The sequence below is a fragment of the Mirounga angustirostris genome, unplaced genomic scaffold (assembly GCF_029215605.1).
Source record: "Mirounga angustirostris isolate CCGP_5_RB_7025 unplaced genomic scaffold, mMirAng1.0.hap1 SCAF_12, whole genome shotgun sequence".
Taxonomy (NCBI): Eukaryota; Metazoa; Chordata; class Mammalia; order Carnivora; family Phocidae; genus Mirounga; species Mirounga angustirostris.
The window spans coordinates 49,015,518-49,030,463 of NW_026991720.1; the positions used below are offsets into that span (position 1 = coordinate 49,015,518).

General features: G+C 41.5%; 1 long non-coding RNA gene across 27 annotated transcripts in view; it reads right to left on the bottom strand.

Annotated features, from left to right (window-relative positions):
- LOC123835466 (uncharacterized) overlaps window positions 1–14,874 on the bottom strand; it is a 138,653-nt gene extending 123,779 nt beyond the window's left edge. For 17 of the 27 annotated variants that reach the window (XR_010406488.1, XR_010406481.1, XR_010406474.1 and 14 more), the window contains exons 1-3: window positions 14,331–14,874; window positions 11,757–11,861; window positions 9,555–9,614 (exon numbers count right to left, since the gene is read on the bottom strand). This is a non-coding gene — a long non-coding RNA (uncharacterized LOC123835466). The remainder of the gene's footprint in view (window positions 1–9,554; window positions 9,615–11,756; window positions 11,862–14,330) is intronic. The other 10 variants (XR_010406486.1, XR_010406483.1, XR_010406485.1 and 7 more) reach the window with 5 other exon arrangements.
- Between the last annotated feature and the right edge of the window lie 72 nt (window positions 14,875–14,946).

A 14,946-nucleotide genomic window follows, 5' to 3' on the forward strand; every position in this document is an offset into this window, starting at 1 on the left:
TTGACAAGAAGTCAATTGCTTTCCCTTTACTCCCAGCTTGAATATGGGATACAAAGCATCTCTCTAATACCCATAAGCTTCAGGCCACTCAGAACTATATGGATAATAACATATGACTTACATGCCCACATTAGACCAACAGCCTTAGCAGAGTATTAAAGTCCCAGATCCATGAAGACAAACAGAGGATCACTCAATTCATTGGCAAATTCAGACACATCCTAAATCGTATCAGGATAATTCATGTAGAAGAATTTTACTTTAAAATAGGTTGTTATTCAATTTTCTTTCTGGTTCTCTGGCAAACTAATGATAATTTCTAAGCAGATGACAAAAGTAAATCAACTTGGTTCAAGCCTAAACAGTCATTTTTATCTTAGTTCAGTGCTGGAAGTGCATATTCAATGTTTACTATGTTTAACTCAATGGGCGGCAGAAGTGAGAATGTCCATCACAATACATTGCAATAAAATCATTGCAAACTGCTTGGGAAGTAACTGAGTAGTTAATTTTATTAAACTCTGTTGCAGCCAATGTCATCCAGCTATAATATGACTGCCCTGAGACATGCTGGACAAAATTTGCACATGCACTGAGAAAAAGGTTGCATTTCAAGGGACCTAGAAAGAAAGTGACTTGTAATTGGTCAAACGTTGTTCTTTAAATCACAATAGATATGAACTGATCTATTCATATTGAATTCATATAGTCAAATATGATAATTAATAGAAAACATTTTTATAATACTTTTTGTAAACCAAGCACCGTTATAAGAACTTTATATACTAATTCACGTATTCATCACCACAACACTGTAAGATAGGTACTACTATTATTCCCATTTTACAGATGGGGAAACCAAGACATGGAGAGATAGTATAATTCACCTGTGGACACACAGATAAGTAGCCAAACTGGCACCACAGGGGTGGTCTGGTTGCCCAGTCTTTTACACTTGGCTTCTGTGCCCTAAACAGCTTCCACCAAATGTGGACCTACAGCTGACCCTAAGCAACTTTCACAAGAGCAGCACCAGAAGCCAGAGCTGGCTTCCTATAGTCTAATTACCACTAAGTACCTGAGGTTTGAAGACACAAGAAAAACCCACAAATCCAACCTAACTGCAGGGTGGGCAATGGCCAAATTAAGAGAATTTGCATTACAAAGTATCTTAGAATGTACTGGTTTGGTTAATTCCAAATGCATATAGTACCCTCAACCACAAGCCATTAAATGTGTCAAGTATAGGTTCCAGAGACCTGCTTAAATAAACCAATAAATATTATTTGCATACAAGGTTTCATATGCCAGAATATTAAGAATAATTTAACACATTCCCTAAACTCCTACTTGGACTATTCATTTCCTTTGCAAACCATTTCTCCCTTGAAAATACCAGAGTGAATACTAGCTAGCCTGGCCAAGTGAATTAGTGCATGCTTCGAATTCACTGAGGATGCATTAGTGAGATTATACCGCAGCAGGACGAGTGGGTCCCATTCTCTAACTTAATCCATGGGACATTGCAACACTGCAAAATATATCTTACTCTACTTCATCTTGTATTTAAGCACCCCCTTTGACATAAACCAGTTGGCAACCCTAAACATATTTGTACTTGAATCAAGAAGCTGGGTAGGGTACGTTCCTCTAACTCTCAAAATGCAATTCTCTCTTCACTTATTATCCCAGACCTTAATTTGCATATAGCATAAACACTTGTTTGTGCACTTGTTTAATTAATTTTTGCTTAATCATTCTTTTTTTTTCCCCCTAAGCCTCCAAAGACCAAGTATATCCTTGGTCTTTGGATAAACACAGTTGGCTGCCCTCTGTTCTTCCTTTTCGGCAAAGGCCAGAATCCATTCAGATCTCTACCCCTCCCACACATAACTCAGGATTAATCCTAACTGACCCAAGCCAGTGACTGGCTTAGGTGTGTAAGTGAGCAAATGCCAGCTGAAGGGTTTCTGGGCTTCTGGATGAAAGGATATCCAAGGAAGAGAGAGGCTCTCTCCATTTCCATTGGATGTTACTGTGTCCAGATAAGGTACCTGGAATGGTAGCAGCCATTTATGACTATGAGATCAGCTAGCCTGAAAACGACAGAACAGAAAGATGAGAAGGAGCTGGGCCAGGCATGATGTTAGTGAGCCATCAAATTAACCAAACACTGAACCTCTCTACTTTCTAACTTCTAGTTGTATGAAATAATAGATGTCCTCACTGGTTTAGCAGGTTGAGTCAGGGTTTTCTGCTACTCAGAGCTGAAAGTCTCCTAAAGGAGACAGCAGAAAACATGACTATATAATTCATTTTAATTAATTTGCTCAACATGTACTAATTGAATATCCACTAGCCCTAGGCACTGTTCTAAAACTTGGGGATAGACCAATAAATAAAAGAGACAAATCCCTGCCTTTATAAACATATGCTCTAGTGGGAAATTCACGTTGTGTGAGGCATTGCACACTTAGCACAGCACAAAGCCGGAAAAGAGAAGGCATCTAACCCTGGAAGGATGGGAGGAAAGTTGCTTTTATTATCCAGCAGAACACTTTTCAAAGGCTCTCTCGGTCAGTTGCCACAGCTGCACAGTGGGGTTGGTGTTATAGCCCCATTTTGCAGATGAAGACGCTGAGGCTCAGAGATCGTAAGTGGCAGAGTCAGGATAAAAATCCAAATCTTCAACATCAACCCTGACACTCTTTTGGCTCTTGTGCTACATTAAGCCTGCATGGTAGCGAGCGGGTCAACAGTAGGAGCCGGACGAGAGACCCACTAGATCCTGGTGTGCTGGCGTGGAGACCCGTCTCCTATGTGGTCTCAGACTGACACGGGGCCATTGTGTGCCCTGTGTGGTTTGTAAACAGGACAAGGCAGTAAAATTCAAGACAATCCCAAACAGATGGACATCTGGCAATCGTGAGATAAGCACTCAGAGCTTTCGATGAATTGGTGACAGTGCAGGAAGGAGTGGAAATGAGGGTTCTGAAGGGTCTGAGATTTCCTGGCCTGTCAGCTCTGAGCCAGGCTGCCCGGCGGGGGATGTGGCCCCACTCTGTGTAGAAGATAAACACAAACAGCTCCGGGATCACGGTTAGGCATACAGAAAGGGGGAGTTCAGTCGAGAGCTGTATGTTTTGCAATTAATAAGGCACAAAGGAATCCTTCCCAAACTTCTGCTCGGGGTGCTGTTTAGTGACATAATGATGGTACCTTCCATTTATTAAGCCTTTAATACATGGCAGGCAATGTTCGAAGTCATTTCTCTGTAGGATCATATTACAAAGTTAATTCTACTCTTACTTTTACAGATGAGGAAACCAAAGCACAGAACACTTTAGTAATTTTAGTAATTGCTAATTAGGAAGCAAAACTGGATGTGAACCAAGTCTGTCTTCTGACTATTGTCCTATCCTCCCCACTGTGAGGGTTTATGGAGCTTTCAAGACCTTGGGTGCTTGCATTCTCCACTCTGACCTAGGACAGTGCTTCTCAGCCTGTGCAAAGTGAAGAACTGGTTTGTTTGCTTGTTTGTTTTGTGCAATCTGCCATTAAACAGAGTTCAAATATGCCTATAGATTCCCACCACGCAAGACTCAGAACCCAACCTGCTCAATATCCTATAAGATAATCTTCTGACCACTTCTTGGATGGTGTAGTAAAGTCAAAACACTATGAAATTTTAAGATCTAAACACTTCCTCTCAATTTATGTGTTTTTCTCGTTGTGGACCAGTAACAAACAGTTCACAGACATGCAATGGTCCACAGACCACACTTTGAACAGCAGTGATGTAGGACACTTTATGTGTAGCCCCCTAATCCTAAAAGGCAAGAGGGCCACTTAACAATGATTGGTGTTTGTATGTACAGGTACATCTCAGGGAAGGAAAGCCCAAAGTTAAAAAAAAAAAAAAAAAAGGAAGCAAAGACATTTGTAAAAAGGTAGTTCGCAGACCTAAAAGCATGTTTCATATTATAAATCAGTAAGATGCAATCGTCTAACAGTAGAAGAACAGAACAATAATTCTGGTGAAGCCATTCACTGGAATAGTATACAGTCATTGGAAGAACAGATACAATGCTAAATAGAAAACAAGAGTAAGATATATCCGGTATAATCTTATCTCTAACACATCAATATCTGCTATCAAGAAAGGACTCTGGGGCGCCTGGGAGGCGCAGTTGGTTAAGCATCCAACCCTTGCTTTTGACTCAGGTCGTGATCTCAGGGTCATGGGATCAAGTCCCACGTCGGGCTCCAGACTTGACAGAGTCTGCTTGGGATTCTCTCTCCCTCTACAACTCTCCCCGGCACACTTGTATGCACTCTCTCTCTCCAATAAATAAATAAATAAATAAATAAATAAATAAATAAATAAATCTTTTTTTAAAAAAAGGATTCTATAAACTATCTGGTTTTTAATTATAATTTGGTAGATGACTTTAGCTAGCATCAATTTTTTTCCTTAACATACTTATTAATATCTCCTTATTTTAAGAAAACTGTTATAAATTCGGGGCGCCTGGTGGCTCAGTCGGTTAAGCGTCTGCCTTCGGCTCGGGTCATGATCCCGGGGTCCTGGGATCAAGCCCCACATCAGGCTCCCTGCTCAGTGGAGAGCCTGCTTCTCCCTCTCCCTCTGCCTGCCGCTCTGCCTACCTGTGCTCTCTCTCTATCGCTGTTAAATTAAAAAAAAAAAAACTTAAAAAAAGAAAACTGTTATAAATTCATTCTAAGTTGTAAATGACTAATAACTCATAATATTTTCCAGGGAGCGTTTGCCTTTTAATGAGAGACATAGTTAGCAAAAAGGCATTAATTGTCAAATTTCAATCAGCAATGCATTAGGAATATTACTTTGAAATCAGGCAACTGAAGAGGCCAACTGGAATCCCTAATATATGTGGTATGTGCCTCAGAAGCTTGGTCCCAGCTCTTCTCCTTCCAAATGAAAAAACAAGGGTCCTTGCCTACACTAACAAACTATGAGACCAAAATATAGATGGCCGCCTTGGTCACCCACTTAGGAGGTATATATAGGGAGGCTTTTGAAATATTTAGGATTTAAAGCTCACCTACTTCCCAAAAGATTTTTAAAACAATGGATGAAAATTTAAACAATTCAATTAGGGGCACCTGGCTGACTTAGTAACAAGAGTGGGCAAATCTTGATCTCGCGGTTGTGATTTAGAGCCCCACATTGAGAGTAGAAATTACTTAAATAAACTTAAAAAAATATATTTAAAAATTCAATTTAAAAAAGCACAGAATAAAAACAGTTTATAGTGTCTGAAAAATAGATATAAAGATCGTGAAGCAATTAATTTACATTTTCCTCCTAGAACACGGCATTATTTTTTACTCAACAAAAATGTACTGATTGTATCTCTCACAGCACTTCCCACAGTAGGTGTTTAAAATGAGCAAATTTGGGGCGCCTGGGTGGCTCAGATGGTTAAGTGTCTGCCTTCTGCTCAGGTCACGATCCAGGGTCCAGGGATTGAGCCCCACGTCGGGCTCCTGGCTCAGTGGGGAGCCTGCTTCTCCCTCTCCCTCTGCCTCTCTCCCTGCTCATGATCTCTCTCTCTCCATATCTCTGTGTCGCAAATGAATAAATAAAATCTTTAAAAAAAATAATAAAATGAGCAAATTTAATCAAAGTACATCAACTTCAGGGTTTAACCATTTCTTCCTAAGAAACTTGTGGAAATCAGTACACAAATTATGAAGTATTGGGCAAATTCCAAAGCAACAGTATATTCTGATAACTGATTTTTCCACTTAGCCATTTAAAGCATCTCAGACCTGAAGTACATTATGTACATTAAGTGTTATCGCTTTATAATGTATTTAGAACTCAACAGACTCCCTTTCCCCTCACCTCACCATCAGATGATCCACATAGGTCGAATTTGGTGTCAAGCAAATTAAAAGTGTTATTTTATTATCCAAAGTAATTGTTTCAGTATTAACAGGCCATTATGCTGAATTGGTTATGCTGGTGATTATGCCATTAAGAATGTGGGGCTAACTACTGGTTTAGCTGAATGCCCATGTTTGTGAAAGCCTTCTTTAAGCTCTCCTATAGGTGGCAAATCATCCTTAACTGGGTACTCCAAATGGTCTGTGTACCTCAGATGTATTTTTCTAAGCCATTAACACATTGAAGCCCCTCCCCCAATTCCCTAAGCAACCATTAATTAACAGTGTAAGAAGATAGAATCAGGCCTCCCATTGCGATGCGGCTGGGACCAAACCTTTCAGCAATGATCTTGCTCAGAACTAGACAGTCATTGTATGAGATCTCCTATTCACATCAAATATGCTATCATGGGGGGTGGGGGTGCTGGGAAGGAAGGGTGTTAGAACAGTGCTTTTATTGAGCTTTTTTTAAAAAGATTTATTTATTTATTGAAGAGAGAGAGAGAGAGCAGGAGCAGGGGGAGGGACAGAAGGAGAAGCAGACTTCCCGCTGAGCAGGGAGCCTGACCCGGGCGGGGCTCCATCCCAGGACCCCGGAATCATGACCTGAGCCAAAGGCAGACACTTAACCAATTGAGCCACCCAGGCACACCATGAAGAGCAGTTTTTAAAAATCTGCGGGCTATGGATATGTTTTTGAAGGCTTCAAGGTAACTCAACCTTGTGAGGAATTCTGAAATGAACTGCTTAACCTGGCCCTCAAATAGTTCCCATATCTGAGGACTCACTAAGTGCTAAGCCCTATATAAGGTGATTCAGGTAGCATCACTGATGCTTACAGATTCTTGCCAGGTTTCCTGTTTTACAGATGGAGAAAAGAAGCTTAGAGAGGAGAATCTACCCTCATGGCAACCTGGAAGTTACGTGAAAGATCCACTTGGTAGGCTTCTATTGCATAGCAACTCCCTAGAACACCACAATCCAGCTCTGAGCTTACAGTCAATGGCAGAGGGTAGCACATACCTAAGAACTATATGATTAATCATAATACCAACAAAACACCCAGAAACAAACATCATGAGAAACAGGCAAAATCTGTGATACACACTCACAAAGGGACATTCTCACCTAAGACTCAGAATTGTGAAGAAACCAATTCTCCCCCCAAAGTAATCTATATATAAAATGCAATTCTAATGAAAATCCCAAAAGGATCTTCTTTGAACCCTTAAAAAATGATTCTAAAATCTATCTGGAAGAATAAACACTCAAATAGCCAGAAAAATTCTAAAAATGAATAGTAATGAGATATTAAAATGTGTGGTCCTGGCACAGAAATGTACGGAGCCATCAAATGACCATGGCAGAGCCCAGAAAGTATATATGGACATTTAGTACATAATAAAAGCAGCACTTTATATCAGTGGGAATAAGATAAATTATTCAAGAAATGATCTTGAAAAAACTAGCTAGCCATTTGGAAAAAATAGAGCTGGATCCTAGTCTCATTCTTTATACTGAGTTAAATTCCAGAGGGATCAACAATTTAAATGTAAAAATTGGAACTGTAAAAGTAATAGCGGAAAAAAGAATAAAGATTTTTATTATCCAGGAAAAATGGCAGTCTTTCTTATCATGAGTCAAAGGCCAGAAATGAAAAGGGAAAACCTGATACATTTTATTTCATTAAAAAAATGTAAAATCCCTGTAATAAAAAAAAGCAAATGACGAACAGAAAAATAATTGCAACAAACATGATTTGCAAAGAGTTAATATCACTAATCTAAAGAGTGTATAAAATACTTTCTTTATATTTTCCCAAAAAATCACTTGTTTTTTTACAGTGAACATATACCATTTTTCTACCAAGAAAAATAATAAAACTTTTTATTTTTTAAATGAAATATTTGTTTAACCATGCCTATTTCCTCCAATATATAACTTTCAATATTTAAAGGAACAGAGCAATCACTTTAGATCACACTTTGCAACCCTAACCACAGGAGGTCTCAAAGTTGGATGTGCTTAAGAATCATCTGGGAAGGTTTTACTGCTGATAAAGGGGTAAAGGAATTTGCCCTTAAAATTTAACAAGCGTCTTGATGTGTCTCACCTGTTAATCTCACTTCGAAAACTATCATAGTAGCATCTCCAATTATAGAACATTTTACCCTGCAAAAAAGTACACTGAGAGACTGTCTTGAATTCAGCAGGAGATGAAGAAAGATCTGGTGCTTCTTAAAGCAGCTCCATTGGCCATTGAAGAATTGCTTTCTCTGTCTCCTAGTTTTGGTGGCCTCTTAAGATCTGATGTTAAAATGTTGGTGCCAAATAAAACTTATTATCTAGGTTTTATCCTCAAGCTCTCTTACATTTTATGCCAGAAAACCAATTCTGTGTATGACACTGCATTCTCCATTGCTCTATGATGTGAAGTATGGACTCTGTCTTCTGCAGTTAAATGACCTTTGTAGGAATTCAATCTTCTGCGTATAGTCCGAATTTCATTTACTGAAGATGCCATATATGTCTTCTAAGGTGAAAAAAAAATTGAATTCCTTAATGGAACTTTCCTGCTTTATCTTGACAATCTGTTCTTTTTTTCATAAATTTGGAATGACTTTTCCAAGTTTCTATTGGCTCTTCGTTCCCTCCTCCTCAGTTTTAATTTCAGTGTTAGGAGCTTCACAGGCTTTAAGTATTGAGACACTAGTACAGTTCACAAGGTATGTGTGATTTATTCAAATCTATTTTGTTGGAATAGAAACTTAAGATTTCAAGTCAATTGATGACACGTCTGGATTTAAATGAGGTCTACTCTGAGAGATCTTCCTATAATTAGGTTTTTCGAAGGATGTGATGGCCTTAGAAATTGATCACTGTTTCTAATTTTTTTCTCTTTTTTCATGTTTTAGTGACAAGCAGTTAGGTCCTACCACCTACATATTTAGGCTTGCAGTAATTTCTCTCTTTATAAGTAGGTATTGTCATACTAGGTAAAAATAATTCTGTTACCTTTTTATATTTTATCTAACATTGAGTCCTTCCTTCCTTCTTCATTCATCATTTGATTAGTTCCTATTGACAACCTAGACATGATCTAGTTACTTTGCTAGATCATAAGCATATAAAAATTTTTGGACATCAATTCTAGGTGATATAATTTTGTTCTTTCCCAAGCTTCCCCAAGAAGGAATCAAACTTCACAATCACAACAGAGTTTCAGAAATATCAACTATACAACTACTATGAAGTTAATCTCAATAATCTTGGTAAATCATGGCCATGAAAAAATTCCAGGGTGATGTCTTACCAGTCAGGCCCTCACAACTAGCATTTACCTGTTGCTCACGACTCTCAGGTGTGTACTTTTGGACCTTCTGGTCTTTGCTGGTATACAAATACATGAGCTCCAGACACCTGAAGAACATATGTCGTGCTCTGCCAGTTGCTCTACCTCATACTGGTTAAGGGACACATTCTTCCACAATGACCATTCCTTCAAAACAATGTTTACTCTCCTCATGGAATCTGGGAGTAAATCATTATGAAAGACTGTTGTCTGAACAAGGACTGCATGTCCCCAAAATCCCAACAATGATTAGTGATTGCCACCTACTTACCTACACAGTAAGAATTCTCTTTCTTCATACTCTCAACAACCTTGTGCTTCTGTTTGATATCTGAGAAAATTAGAAATTTATTCTCATCACCCAGGCTTTGTTCCATGCCAATGAAAATAGCAAATTTGGTTTGTCAGGAGTTCCTCTTGGAGGTCATTGCCAAGGATTCCACATAAGAGGTGATCTCATGGGAAACTTTGTTGTAAATCCCCAACATCAACATGTGGGGCAGATGGCTCAACCCTGTGAGGTTTCAGCAGAGCCTCTCAGACCTCTTGCTTTCATTTGTAAAATTCAAGACACTGAACAGGGACCAGTAGGGATGACAGGACATCCTTCTTCCATAATTCAATCATTTCATCTAACTTCCTAATCTTAGGCTAGTCACTGGTCACAAGAGATGTTATTGTGCCACATATTTGGTCCTAGGGGAAGTCTGCTTGTGTTTATTTTGTTTTCTTCTAGATAGCCTCAAATACAACATGGAAAACCCTGAGCCTAAAAATTAGGGGAATTACGTAAAGTTCATCTGGAAGTCAGCACAGACTTAAACCAAGTCTCTCATTCTTTTGGGCAAGATGAACTGGCTAATAATTCTCAAAGAGTACTGGTATCAGCTTGGAGGGAAGTCTCTAATAAAAAAGCCACAGGGTTCTCTCTGTCTTTAGATGTTGCCTTAGTCCAAAGTTTCACCCTGCCACAGACAAGGACATGGATGGCATGCTTATCAAATCTTATGAAATTTATTCAGCGTATGAATCCAAGAAACAGGACACTTGACATCCAACTCCGCAATATACTTCGGAGAAACAATTTAAGCAGTGTCTGTCCAACTTCCAGTAAAGATATGATCTAGTTGCATCCGAAGAGTAATTATCAAAAGATTTACACTGCCTGCTATTGTTTTGTTTTCTTCTTCATTCTCATTAGTATCTTTTGTGGGGGGGGGCAGGACTACTAAAAAGTATATGCAGTCTTGAGATCACAGTAAGTGGCCATGGTAGTTAGTTCCAGCAAATTACAACAAGCCACTTCCTACCATCTTAAAGGAACACCCTGAAATATCACACAGTGCACCTTGGCACACAGAACAAAAGATAAATAAAGTCCTTGCAGGCAAGTTCAAATCCTGTAGCTGAAAGGCGATAGAATTTTAGAAATATTTTAGAAATTATGTAGCCTACATGTTCCATTTTACAAATGTGGCACTTTGAAGCTAGAGGATTTCCATGACTTTTGAATGCCCCACTGCAATTCAGATTTAGAGCCTGAGTGAGAACCCCACTTCTTCCTTATGCCTCACTCCCTTCATGCTCCAGAATGACTGACTCAATGCCTCCTCGGAAGTAGGCAGCGCTTTCCTTTCTGCTCCCCTTCCTCTCTGTGAGCCATTCACACCAGCATTCCCACAACCACAATTGTGGTTTCCTCTGTCTAGAAATCCTACCCTGTTGCTATGGAAACGGTTCCCTAATCATCCTCCAAGACCCAGCTCAAATAAACTTTGAGGAAACTATTTACTCCATCAGAGTTAGTTGCTTATTGTTCATTTTGCCCATATTATGTGAATTTTCAGACTGGTTTACATTCCCCTGTGTCTCCTCCTGTGAGCTGCTAGAAGAATTAAGTGTCAGCCATCTTGAATCCCCAGCCTCAGGTAGAGCCTGGTATATAGCCACGTATGCAGTGGACAATAAATGGCCAAATTAAAACAAGCAAATAAACAGTAACAACAATAAAAACAACCCAAGGCCAGGCCTCACTCCATAAATCTGTAGAAGCCACAAAGATAACATGACAAAACTTTTGCTCTCAAGGGGCTTACAATCCAGTGGAAAAGTCACTTACAACTTCTCAGCAAATATTTCCTGAATGATGAATTAACGTGATTTAATTCCAACTCTCCCATACTATTATAAAATTCAACTGATGTTGGTGTGTTTTGTGGAGCAATCGCTTTTTATCTTGACTAACAGGACTTCCTACTTTGTAGTCTGACTTCTGCATTTCACTGCATTTATCACAGCCCCCAGGGCTGCGCTCTCACCATAAAGTTGTGCAGAAAACATGATGGGAAAATTCACTCGCACACATTAGAAGTGTCCCCCATGATAAATAATCATTGTATTGGCCTGGAGTGGGAAAATAGGCACACATACTGTTAGTTGGAGTATAAGACAGTATAATCTTTCTGTGGGGTACCTGGGTGGCTCTGCCGGTTAGGCATCCAACTCTTGATCTCAGCTCAGGTCTTGATCTCGGGGTCATGAGTTCAAGCTCTGTGTTGGGCTCCAGGCAGGGCGCCTACTTAAAAAAAAAAAAAAAAAAAGACAGTACAATCATTCTAGCGGCCAACTTGAAATATGCATCAACATTTTTTTTTAAAGATTTTATTTATTTATTTGAGAGAGAGAGAGAATGAGAGACAGAGAGCACGAGAGGGAAGAGGGCAGAGGGGGAAGCAGACCCCCCGCTGAGCAGGGAGCCCGATGTGGGACTCGATCCCGGGACTCCAGGATCATGACCTGAGCCGAAGGCAGTCGCTTAACCAACTGAGCCACCCAGGCACCCCTATGCATCAACATTTTAAATGTACATCTCTTTTTCCTAGCATTTCCACTGCTAAAAATTTACCCTACGAACATATTTGCACAAATCTGCAAATGTATAAGTATATTCGTTGCAGCAATGGCTGAAATAACATAAATTTTTAAATGGTTACATCCAGGGGCGCCTGGGTGGCTCAGTCGGTTAAGCAACTGCCTGCAGCTCAGGTCATGATCCTGGGGTCCCGGGATCGAGCCCCGCATCGGGCTCCCTGCTCAGTGGGGAATCTGCTTCTCCTTCTGCCCCTCCCCCCTGCTCATGCTCTCTCTCTCTCCCTTTCAAATAAATAAATAAATAAAAATTTTAAAAAAAAAAGGTTACATCCATACCCTGGAATTCCATGCAATCACTACAAAGAATGCAAGAGATTAAATGTGCTGAGGAGAGACATTTGATATATTATTAACTCAAAATTCAAAGCACTGAAGGGTATTGTTTAGTATTATCCCATTTGTGTAAACAAACAAACGATACATATATTTGTATATGTATACAAATTACTAAAAGGATATACCCAAAATATTAACAGAGGTTGTAACAATGGCTGGTATAGAAGTCAGAAAGAAACCAGAGAATTTTATTTTTTTAGTTCATACTCTGGCAGTGTTTGAATTACTTTACTATAAAATATATGATTTTTATGATTTCTAGAAGTGTCTTCCATCTTTTTACCACCTTCTTGTTTTATCTATTTCAGTTTAGCCAACTAGATTTTTCTCAGGACTGAAGTTATTTATTCCATATTAACTCTGAAAGTCATATGCATCTCCCAAACTTACTCTCTCTAAACCTCTTTTACACTTTAAATATGACCTTTCCGAGGTCTTCAGCTTATTATTAACCAGATGAAACCATCAGTACATGGACTCCCCCCAGCCAATCCAGGAATTGAATTACAAAAGTACGTTTGAAAAAGAAAAAAAAAAAAAGCTAACTCAATCGCGTCAGTGAAAACATCAACAAGTGTTAGCAGTGCCAGCGTCATGATGCAGGAGGTCAAAGACCCATGCACTCTGCACCAGGAGTCCCAATGGGACTTAACTGGGGCAGTTCCGGTTCTGCCGTTAGGACCAGGAGCACTCCAACCTCAATGAAAGTGCGTAAGACACCGCCATTATCCCCGGATCATTGCCATGGTAGACCCAAACAACTCCAGTCTGTCGTGCCAATGTGTACTTGGGGAGTCTTTAATGCACGGATCATTGGCAAGCTGCGCCATAAAAGCCCTGTAGGAGCCACGGCCGAGCGTGGAGTCAGGGCACACTTGGGGACGCCCCCATGCCTGGATCATTTGCAGCGCATCGTGTCAATGCATACTCGGGGAGCCCTTACTCTGCAGCCTGCCATGCTGAGGAACAATGTACACCAAAAATCCTTATGAAATAGTAGTTACAGTGCATACACAGTATTCACTCTTCTAAACGGCATGTCAGCAAGTTTAGTGTGCGACAAATAACTCCTAAAAGGCACAAACCACTCCTAGAGGCCCAACTTCACACACAGACGGCTGGGCCCTGGAATTGTGGCATGACTGCGGTGGGAGTGCGGGGCTCTCCTTACAGTGAACGAAGGGAGCGGGACAGCGAGTTCACGCAATCTAAGCCTCTGCTGCTCCTCGGTGTTTCAGTAATAATCCCGACGATTTTCTAATTGTTTTCCTGGGCGTCCGATACTGCCCTCTGTCCCTGCCCTGTTCCAAAGCACCTGCAGGCAGGTGAGAAGACATGGCTAGAGGAAAGCTCCTTGGGGCTTAAGGTTCTAGACCAGCACTGTCCAACAGGAACACAATGTGAGCCACAAATGTCATTTTACATGTTCTTTGTAGTCACACTTTTTGAAAAGGTCAAAAGAAACAGAATTAACAGATTTTAATAATATATTTTACTTCACCCAAAATACTATCTTTTCAATATCCAAGCAGTATTTTTAAATAATTGGGAGTTTACATTCTTTTTTCTCATAGAGACTGTATTTTGCCCCGACGGCACATCTCGATCTAGCCTAGCCACATTTCCAAGTGCTCGACAGCCACATGCGGCCAGTGGCTGCCCCGGTGCACGCACAGCGACAGAGGCCCAGGAAAATGAATCCCAGTAGCTTCAATGTTCGCCGGCAACGACCTATCTCAGAGCCAGCGTGTGTGTCTCTCTCTCCACCTCATTTCCTTACCAGCGCCGCTGCACCCGCTGATCAGCCTCTTCTTAGCAGCCAGAGCGGGCGGCTATGCTCCGCAAATATGCATTTTCGGAAAGGGGAGAAAAACTACTTTAGGCCAAAGTGATAGTGCCAGCAGTAGGGCCTCCTTCTTGGAGGTGAAGGGGACAGGGGGAGCTGCGGGGGGAAGGAAAAGGGAGCGGGCAAGGTGCCAAGTGTGAGGGTGGCGGCCTCACTGCCACTAACTTCTTCCCCAAACGTGCTGTCCGCAGGGCAGCGGGCCGTGCGTCCCGGGGGCCTGTGGGGTCACCGACAGCCGGCCGGGCGGGGTCGCTGGTATCCGAGGCCGAGTCTTCCCAGGGACACAAAGGGGAGCGAGGCGGAGACAAAGGCGCGGGGAAAGAAAGGGAAGAGGGCGAAGGCGGGGGCCGCGGGCCGGGCCGGGGGCGGGGGGCGCGCGAGGCGCAGGGCTGCGGCGCTGCGGGGCTGCGGGGCTGCGGGGCTGCGGGCCGCCGGGCGGGGGGCGGGGGCGGGCGGGCAGACAAAGCGCCGGCGGCCGGCGGGAGGGGGCGGGCGGCGCGCGCTCATCCGGGGATTCGCGGGCCGGCCTGCGGCAGGGGGCGGGGGCGGG